Here is a 9,141-nt window from a genome sequence, read left to right on the forward strand (position 1 = left end):
GCTCATCCATGGATTGCCTGGTCGTGCCTGTCCAGGCGCAGGTCGGTTCCAGGCAAGCCTCCGGCGGTGGAGGTGGCCGATATCTTAGCTGGACTAGTATGTCCGCCTGGATCTGGTGGGCTGCTTGGGCCAACTCGTCCAAACTCCGGAACACCCGTCCACGCAGGTAGGGATGAAACTGCGGGTGGCTTTGCCGGATAGCCCGCGACCCCTTGTCTGAGTCGGACGCGCTAGGGTCAGCCCTGTCATACAGTTTGGAGCGCCCGAACTAACTCGACTAGCGACTCGTCGCGGTGCTGAGTGCGCGCCCTAAGCTCATCGAGCATTCGCGCGCCGTAATCGGGAGGCAGAAATTCATTTTTGAACTGCTCCGAAAAGTCTTGTAGAGTCGAGAAGGGCGGTTGTCTCCGACGCCATGTCGCGGCGCTTTCCGTGAGGGCGATCGGTAGTACGCGTGATAGAAGTTCAACCCCAGACATTTCAGACACCGCCTGGTATTCACGCAATTCGTCAAGAAAATCGGCAACCGATTTTCTATCCACGTAGCCTGAATATTTCGGAATCTAGGCATGTAAACGCAATGTCCCAGTCCGAGGTATTGGAACTAGGGGTGGTAGCGGACGGCGTTGTTCCTGCAGGAGCCGCGACATCTCCGACAGGAACAATGCCATTTGTTCTGGCAATGGGCCCAACGCGGTGAGAGGTGCAAGCGGCACCGGTGGGGAAGGGCCCTCAGGGGGGAACGGAACCTGCAAGTCTGCCGTGGGTATATCAGAGCCCGTTCGCGAGTCCTCGATCCATCACCAGTCGCGGTAGCACGAGCTGTGTTCGCTGCATTGGGGCGGGATCGCGTAAGTGGGCGCGAAGTTGACATTCTAACGGACACAACAACAAGCTCGGCGGTCAAGTAATCCAATGTCCGTATAGGCTCAGCGACTGCGAAGGCCAGCCAAACGTACCTGACTGCACGGGAACGTGGGTTCGGGCCCCACGCTGTGGCGCCAATGTGGAGACTCAAGAACAGACAACCGTTTCGCTGGTGTCCACACCAACTCGCGCTCGTCCTGAGCGCGCGCTCGCTTGACCCGCCTCACCAGCCATCTTTATTCTCCGCCTTTTCAATCCCCACAAGTTCTAACTTATGATCAACGGAGCTATTTGGGGGTCGACAGAAAAAACAGACGGATAAAAACTGGCCATTCTGTAAAGAAACCACACGGCCTCACACGAAATCCCCTCAATAGCAATTGGACAACTCATGAAACTGTTATGTACTAGCCGCAAAAAGACCCCTCACCCACGAGAATTTCGCTCATTCGGATATACAGTGAAATTATCAGGGAACACCTCGGTATCAGAGAGTGACTGATCGAGCCACGATTCCGTACCCATTACTATGAATGGATTTGTTACAGAAACCATCGCAGCAAGATTATCTGGTTTATTTTTGACACTCCGACAGTTCCCAACAAGTGTTATAGGTTCTCGTCCCCTTTTTGACAAGACAGGATTTCGGTAATTGCTAGATGCCGCACTCTTTGACACATTGGTCCGCACGGTCGTACATGAAGGTTTTATTACAGATGATCAGTTTATTGTATTTTAGTTCAAATTTCGCGTTTTAATTTTTGGCATACTTCAACAACTGTCACCGTTCAGTATACACTCTAGCAGAAAAATCCTCGCTAATAGAAAACCCGCTGCCTTTTAGATTGAACGCAGTCACCAAAACGCTTTGCTTGACTTTAAAAGCACTAAACTTTCCGATAATCGGTTGTTTTGAGCACGGTTTGAAGGCGACCAAGGCGATGTGCGTGTTCTATGTCAGCTGTTTCTAGAGAGAAACCAAGTTTTTTTTTTTTGCATAGCGTTATCAGGCGCTTCTCCGATTCCGCCCATGCTTCACTCTGGCCGTCCTCAAAACCGTAAAAGATTAGGTTATTCCGTCGCGACTGATTTTCCAGGTTATCCTGCTGTATCGCTATCTATCGTAGATGAGTGGTTAACTTCATTGCGACAACATTTGCATTCTCAACATCACACTGCAATTGATTCAACAGAACAGGATCGCTTTCCAGCCTGCTAATTCGAGACAATAAGGCGTACAGTTTTTTTTTCTAAAGATTCCTGTATACTTTTTAACTAACTTAAAAGAGCGGCTTGGCCCTGCTTGAGTTTTGTGAAAGACGTCTGGGCTTCAACAATCTGGAGTTCCTGTCCAACAGTAAACGGGCCCGGGTTCAGCTCGACATCCCCGGACGTCAGAAGGTGCCCCTAATTACCGCTAGGACGACCTTATGAATTACATTTCGACAAATACATAGGGCATCAAGAAGATGCTGCAAAGGTGTGGAGCATGGCACCAACATCAAAAACGTGTCAGAACTGCGACACGTGACATTATGTTGCAGATAACTAACCTGAAGCAAGAAGATACATGAGCGAAAACGCTCCATGTCGGCGCCGAACCCCGGAGAGCTGCCGCGATGCCACCCCCTTTTGTAGCCGTTTTTATCAAGTGATGCCTGCGGTCGTTGCCAGTCGATGTTCACTGAAAAGTCGAGAAACGGTGTCGGAATTTCCGCTGTCGGCATGTCGCTTAACGGGCAGAAGCCCGAGCTCTCTTCCGTGATGTGGATTGCAGCGTACGCTTGACCTGAGTTTGCGTCCGTGTTGTGTGCCAAGGTCAGCACCTGAAGCAAGATTATACATGAGCGAAAACGCTCCATGTCGGCGCCGAACCCCGGAGAGCTGCCGCGATGCCACCCCCTTTTGTAGCCGTTTTTATCAAGTGATGTCTGCGGTTGTTGCCAGTCGATGTTCACTGAAAAGTCGAGAAACGGTGTCGGAATTTCCGCTGTCGGCATGTCGCTTAACGGGCAGAAGCCCGAGCTCTCTTCCGTGATGTGGATTGCAGCGTCCGCTTGACCTGAGCTTGCGTCCGCGTTGTGTGCCAAGGTCGGCACCTGAAGCAAGATGATACATGAGCGAAAACGCTCTATGTCGGCGCCGAACCAGTATCGGTGTGGTCGTACAGATCTGTACGGCCACTCCGACGCTGGCTGTAAATAACTCAATATCCTCACAGGGAATGCCGGATGAGCATAATTTGCATCCGATGACTCATGACTGAAATGAAAAAAAAATATTTGTGCCTGGTAGGAAAACCCTCAATCCACGCATCATTGCACCCGCAAGTCTAAAAAAAAAACAAAAAAAAAACGCCCCAGGGTTACTTTTTTAATGGGTAGGATCTCTCTTTGTGACTTTCTAATGAGGAGGGCGAAGGCATTCTCTGGCCTTTGAATGGCCCGTGTTTTTTTGCTGCGGTCATCTTAGATAGTTGAACCAGTTACCATCTTGTGAGATAAAGCGCCAGAATAAACCTTTACCGAGCATGGGATCGCATTGAGGTGCGATGACTGATTCTGTGGCAGAAAACGTTTTGTACTATGCGTCTCGAAAAGAGCCGTTCAGTTGCCTAACGGTTAGCCATACGATTTGGATGACATAATGCTTTGCGAATCGCTTGTAATGTGACGGTAGAGAAAATATCTCTGTGAACATATTTCGAGTGCAATATATCCTACACAAAAGGGTCAAAATGATTCATGCGGGGGTGGGCAGAGGATCGTTGGCCGCTCCGCGCTCGTGGTACTCTTGAGTGATGTCGGCGCTTTGTGAGCAACGAGGGTCACAGTAGGGCGAGAGACCTGCCGCGGCTGTTGCTTTGTGGTGCTGCAGGTGCGGGCGGTAAGCCAGTTATCCTTGGTGTGGAACATGACATGTTCGCGTCGGTGCACACTGGCACGGGTAGACGACGAAAATGAATCGACGAACATGTTTGAATTGTAATAATATGTACAATGGCGACTCTGGCCGGATTTTTGTTTGTTTGTTTGCTTGTTTTGTTTTAGATCTGGTTATTTTTTTATCCAACAACGTTTGCTATGAAGTAGCCGGCACTGTTATTAACAGTGCCAACATCTCCATTATTTTTATTAATTTATTAACACAGAAAGAGGGACTGGTTGAAATTCGAAGAGCACTCCACGAAGGTTGAAACGCCAAGTACGTGTTTTGAAACAGAGTTTAATTAAACAATGAGGATTTAAATCAGAACGGGTTCAACCGAGAAGGGCACAAATAAGAAAAGGTTAGAGCGTAAAGAGCGTTAGACGATTGGTTTGAAATACGGTGTTCAAATCAGAATGGGTTCAAATGAGAAAGGGTCAAAACGCGAAAGGTTAGAACTCGAAGGGCGTTTTGGAAATGGGTTCAATCGAGAAATGTTCAAAATAGGATGGGTTCCAATGAGACGGGTATAAATGAAAAAGGGTTCAAACGCGAAAGGCTAAAATCCGAAGGGCGTTTTGCGAATGGGTTCAAACGAGAAGGGTTCACATCAGAATGGGTTGTTTCGAGATACACCCACTTCCACACCCCGCAGCTTTCTCTCGAGAACACCGGGTCGGAACGTCAGCTGCACAACTGATCGATTCTCTAAAAAGGAGGAGCACGTAGTTCAATAGGACTGGGTCCAACTGTGTCTATTGGAACACCAAAAGACACACTGTCCGAAACCCCCGCGTCGACAAGGTCAGATGAAAGGGTCACCCTGTCGTCCCGAGTGCGCACTCCAGAGCGAGCAAAGGAAGGCCTTCGCGTCCAATCTCTATCGCATCTCCGGGAGGAGTCCCTGCATTCCCGAACTCGGGAACGCGCGTCGACCTCCTCCTCCAGCGGGCGTCGTCCTCACCCTAAAACAACCAGGTTCCCGGATGAGCGGGGGGACGTCCCCCAGGGAGGGAGTGACGAGGAGAGCCCCCCAAGCCAGGCGGACCTCCGACACTTCACGAGCAGGTCTCAAGGCCACGAGGCCGAGCGTTGGGAACCAGGAAGGGCGACCAACGGTCCCCACAGCCTGGAGGTAGTGTTTTCTAGAGGACTTCGCCACCCGGAGTAGTAGGAAACATAAAAAGCTGAATGGACTCAATTGTTACGCTATTTGGTCTTTGTTCCAGCTTATGTTTAGCCGGCGATGCGAAAGTCGACCTGTTGGCGGCCAAAATGGTCCAGGTGGATGCCGCCGGGAGGAACTCGAAAAGAACGAAAAAAACAACTGGCAGCGACCTTTATTTTTAAAGTCCCGAAATGCATGAGATGCGTGATTAAAGAGCGATCAGTTTAATTTGTTGAGAAGACAACCTAGGCTAGTACAGTATAAGTCACGTAACATCAACGTATATAAAAAAAACTTGTAGGTCACGTTGCCTTACTTTCCCCGCTAAATTTAGGAGGGAAACTAAATTTCCGTATAAACCACTTGACATCAAGTCGCGTGAAATCACTTTCCCGTCAAATTTAGCGGGAAACTGAATTGGTGTATAGGTCACGTGAAATCAATTTCCCCACCAAATGTAGCGGCGAGACTGAATTTGTGTATAGATTTTTTTCATCCCCGTAGTTACCTCACCGGTGGGCAGAGGATGCCGACACTCACGGCGCCATAAGGTGGCTCTAATTTGACTGATTTCAGTTTCAGCGGGCTCGCAGCTGTGTTGGAGTGTTATGTGGCTCCGCTTAGTTTTTGTGACATAAATGTATTCCTTGTGGTACAGTACCAACGATGCAGTGGTAATTGGCCACCTTGAGAACTACGGTGTAGTTACGAGCCTAAATTATGGATGTTTTTACAAACACCTTCATCTGATCATGCTCTTCGTTTGGCCAGGTTCGGCGGCGAAACGACTAAAAGGGTGCCGGGGGAGGATTACGGATGTCTACGGCCGTACTGGATGTGCCTGTTGATAATAGTTTCCATAAAAACAGACTAATGAAGAAACTAATGCTTGGAGGAGCAATGAAAAAGCAGGTCGATGACCTATGCGCTGAATTGCAGAACACAGATGAACTCGCAAGTTTCGTGCTCACTGTTTGGTTTTCTTTTGTGAAAAGGGCTGACCTGAAAACCCCCGTATGATGACGCATGGAATGCAAAAAGAAGTGATATTGTCTCAATCGGTTTTTTCAAAAAAATGAAGTACTCGATAGGTGCTTTGACGGTCCATATCCTAGGCCGAGTAGTACATTGTTTTAACTATCAGCCATGCTAAATAGTTTGTTAGCAGCATTTCGCAGCATTGACCCGAAAAAAAGCAATTCGTTATGCGGACAGAACAGCGTGTTGAGAATATGAGATAAGGAAGAAACCCATCAATTCAAGTCTGACGTCTGTCTTTCTAATTTGTGAAGTAAAATTAAATGGCTCAAGAGAATTGGTCTCCAGCTAGCTCGGGTCAAGTCTAATGCCAGCCAGCACTTCATGGGTTTGGGTAGACATGTCTTGTCTGAACAGATACGCCTTTTTACTTTCAGCGGCGCCGAGACTAAATCCGCATCGACAACGCTGCACACGAGCGATTTCTATGGAGACGGCTAGTTTTCAACGTCACATATTGCGTGCTTCAGGGGCTTTTGTCGGGCGCTCACAAGTTGTCTTTGACAGTTTTTCACCCGAAGATTCAACCTTGTGTGTCAAAATAAGTTAAATCAGTTGGATATTTTAAGGTAATTGAATGAATGCAAACATAAGGCCGAGCAAAAATTAGTTTCTTTAAATGCATAAACAAAAAGACCAAGCGAATGTGTACATGGAAAAAATGCCTTCCCCATATTATAAAAAGCAGCTGTTTTAGGTTTGTTATGAAGACAGAGCACGATGGCTTCCATGAAACGCATATAGTGACTATCTGCGTTGACTGTATTTGCCTTCTTTTTTAAGATCATGAATACGTGATCGTAAGTACACCGTGAGCTTTTTATTGCGCCACTAACACTTAAGAAAATTTCCGCTGTCATAAATGAATGACCTTTCAGAGACATTTGCATTATATTCCTCTTCTAATCCTGATTCCTTTCCTCGCACGTGTCCGGTACGCCGACAATGCGAACAGTCAGAACCTGTTGTAAAATAAAGTGCAGAACTTGTGCACTTAATAATGACATGCAGCTAGGTATTCAAAATAAGTATCAGACGACACTTCACAAAGAAAGACAAAAAGATTGCAGTAAAAGCGACGAAAGAAGCCAATACTAGGCCTTCGCCAAAACGCGGAAGGCAGAGGGGAGCGACGAGTTGAAGCCACCTTATGGCGGCCGCGTGTGGCAGGACCCATAGGGCGAACAGCGAAAAGGTCGATAGTTTTCGTGAGCAAGTCAGGCGACATCAATTTTTCCTGCGAACGGGGAAATTTAATTTAGTATAGGCCAGGTGACGTCAGGTCACATGAATTCAAGTCTCCGCCAAATTTAGCGGCGAAACAATTTATATATGGTTCCCGTCATCATGTCTTTGGCATCACTTTCGCCGCCAAATTAAACGGGGAAACTTAATCGGATATCACTTAAAGTCAAGTCCCGAGGGATCAGTTTCCTCATCGAAATTAAAGGGCAAACTGAATTGATGTTTACTTCACGTTAGCAAATCACGTGACATCCATTTCCCCGCGAGATTTAGCGGGAAGTGCAGAGACGAACGAACGGGCAACGAACGGACAGGCGGACAACATTTCGGATCGGGGAATTCTCGTAAAAAGCATTTCATGCTTTGAAAAGCGGAATAGGCGTGAGAAATTTATGGGGCATAAAACACCGCCCCGGTTAAACTTACCAAGTTCTGTCGTAGACGGAGACAATCGTCATGCTTCTGCGTTTCGTGAACACTCAACACGACGCCAGTAACTATTCACCTGCGTACCAACTAGCGGGAAAGTGGTTGAAGTTTTTCACCTGCGTTGCAGAACACGGCCCACGGAAGTGACCAGGAGTTTCAGGAAACCGCTTGCTAAACCTCTCTTTCAGATTTCCTTCGAAAGTGACCCGACTTCGTAGCTCTTACAAACACACAGTGCCTTTCGCGGTGCTTTTTTTTTATCTCCCTTTGGTATTCGGGAGGATCTGCTTTTTCGCTCTTCCACGGAGCAGCTAACGACTTTTTGGTGTGCATTTTCAGGCCGAGTGCGAAGCGGCCTCGCATCGAAACGAGATCAAAATGCGAGGAGGTCCGTCGGCCGAACAGAAGTGAGCACATTTTTTTTTTATTATTCCAGTGGTGGCGGGGAGTTTGTGTGTAGGGGAAAAAGGAAAATAAGAGCAGTTCTGTCTGAGCCCAGAGTTGAACCGAGAGGCACCTTATCGGATCCTCAATTCACACTGCAGCATGCACCATATAAAAGCGCGCTGCAGACATAGTCCCAGACTTATCTGCGGCCACGCCTCTACCATGCTTGATCCGAGTTTCGAACATGTCTTCAGACAGTTTCTTTTCTATAACCGGCGTAGAGCAACTGTCATCAGACAGTGTCTGCAGGCGGTCTTTGGTATGATAAATTAGCTATACCTGACCGGGGCTTAGTGTATCCTTATGTAAATTGAATATATTGCACCTCAAGGGAGGAAGGATCGCCAATAGGGAGTTTTAGAATAGCGCACGCAAAAGCTTTGCGTACGCAAAGAATAGCGTCGACGCCACTGCGCATGCTCCGAACGCAAATCAGGTTTTGCGCTTTGCGTGCACAATTTTAGCATACGCTATTTCTCAGAAATAGCGTGCGTACGCAAAGAGTCTTTGCGCTTCTCCAAAGAGGATTCGTGATGACAAGTTGGCTAAAGCCAAGACGAGCAGAGTTGAAAAAAAAAATGGCGGCTTCCAGGATTATGTCGGCGGCTGCGTTGGCGGCGTCGTGAGTGCGACGTCGGCGGCATCCTCGCGACTGCGATTTTCAATACGGGACGACATTGTACTCGGTTCGGCAACGATCACCGGCAACAATTGATGCTTGCGACGCGCGAACATTTCTCGGCGAAGGTATGATGTGCGAAGGTCAGTACACGGGACCTCTCTTGCTGAGGCGACGCAAGCGGACACGACCGGTCAACCGCAGGCGTCGCATTTTCATGTTTAAACAAATCTAAAATGCTACTCTGGATTAGAAAACTGGGTTTTTTCTAAAGTCGCCGCATTTCCTGTGTGAAATAAAAATTGTTACTGTATCTTGGTGGCGTCGCAAGCGTGAGATGCTTGTGCTTTTTCGTCGCAACAGAGAAAAGCTATTCTAAAACTCTCTCGCGTCGCGTGCG

At 47.9% G+C, this 9,141-nt stretch overlaps 1 pseudogene; it reads right to left on the reverse strand.

The window, feature by feature from the left end:
* Positions 1–1,522: 1,522 nt before the first annotated feature.
* LOC115327200 lies at positions 1,523–2,751 on the reverse strand (annotated as a pseudogene).
* Between the last annotated feature and the right edge of the window lie 6,390 nt (positions 2,752–9,141).

The sequence above is a fragment of the Ixodes scapularis genome, unplaced genomic scaffold (assembly GCF_016920785.2).
Source record: "Ixodes scapularis isolate PalLabHiFi unplaced genomic scaffold, ASM1692078v2 PGA_scaffold11__112_contigs__length_91849675, whole genome shotgun sequence".
Taxonomy (NCBI): Eukaryota; Metazoa; Arthropoda; class Arachnida; order Ixodida; family Ixodidae; genus Ixodes; species Ixodes scapularis.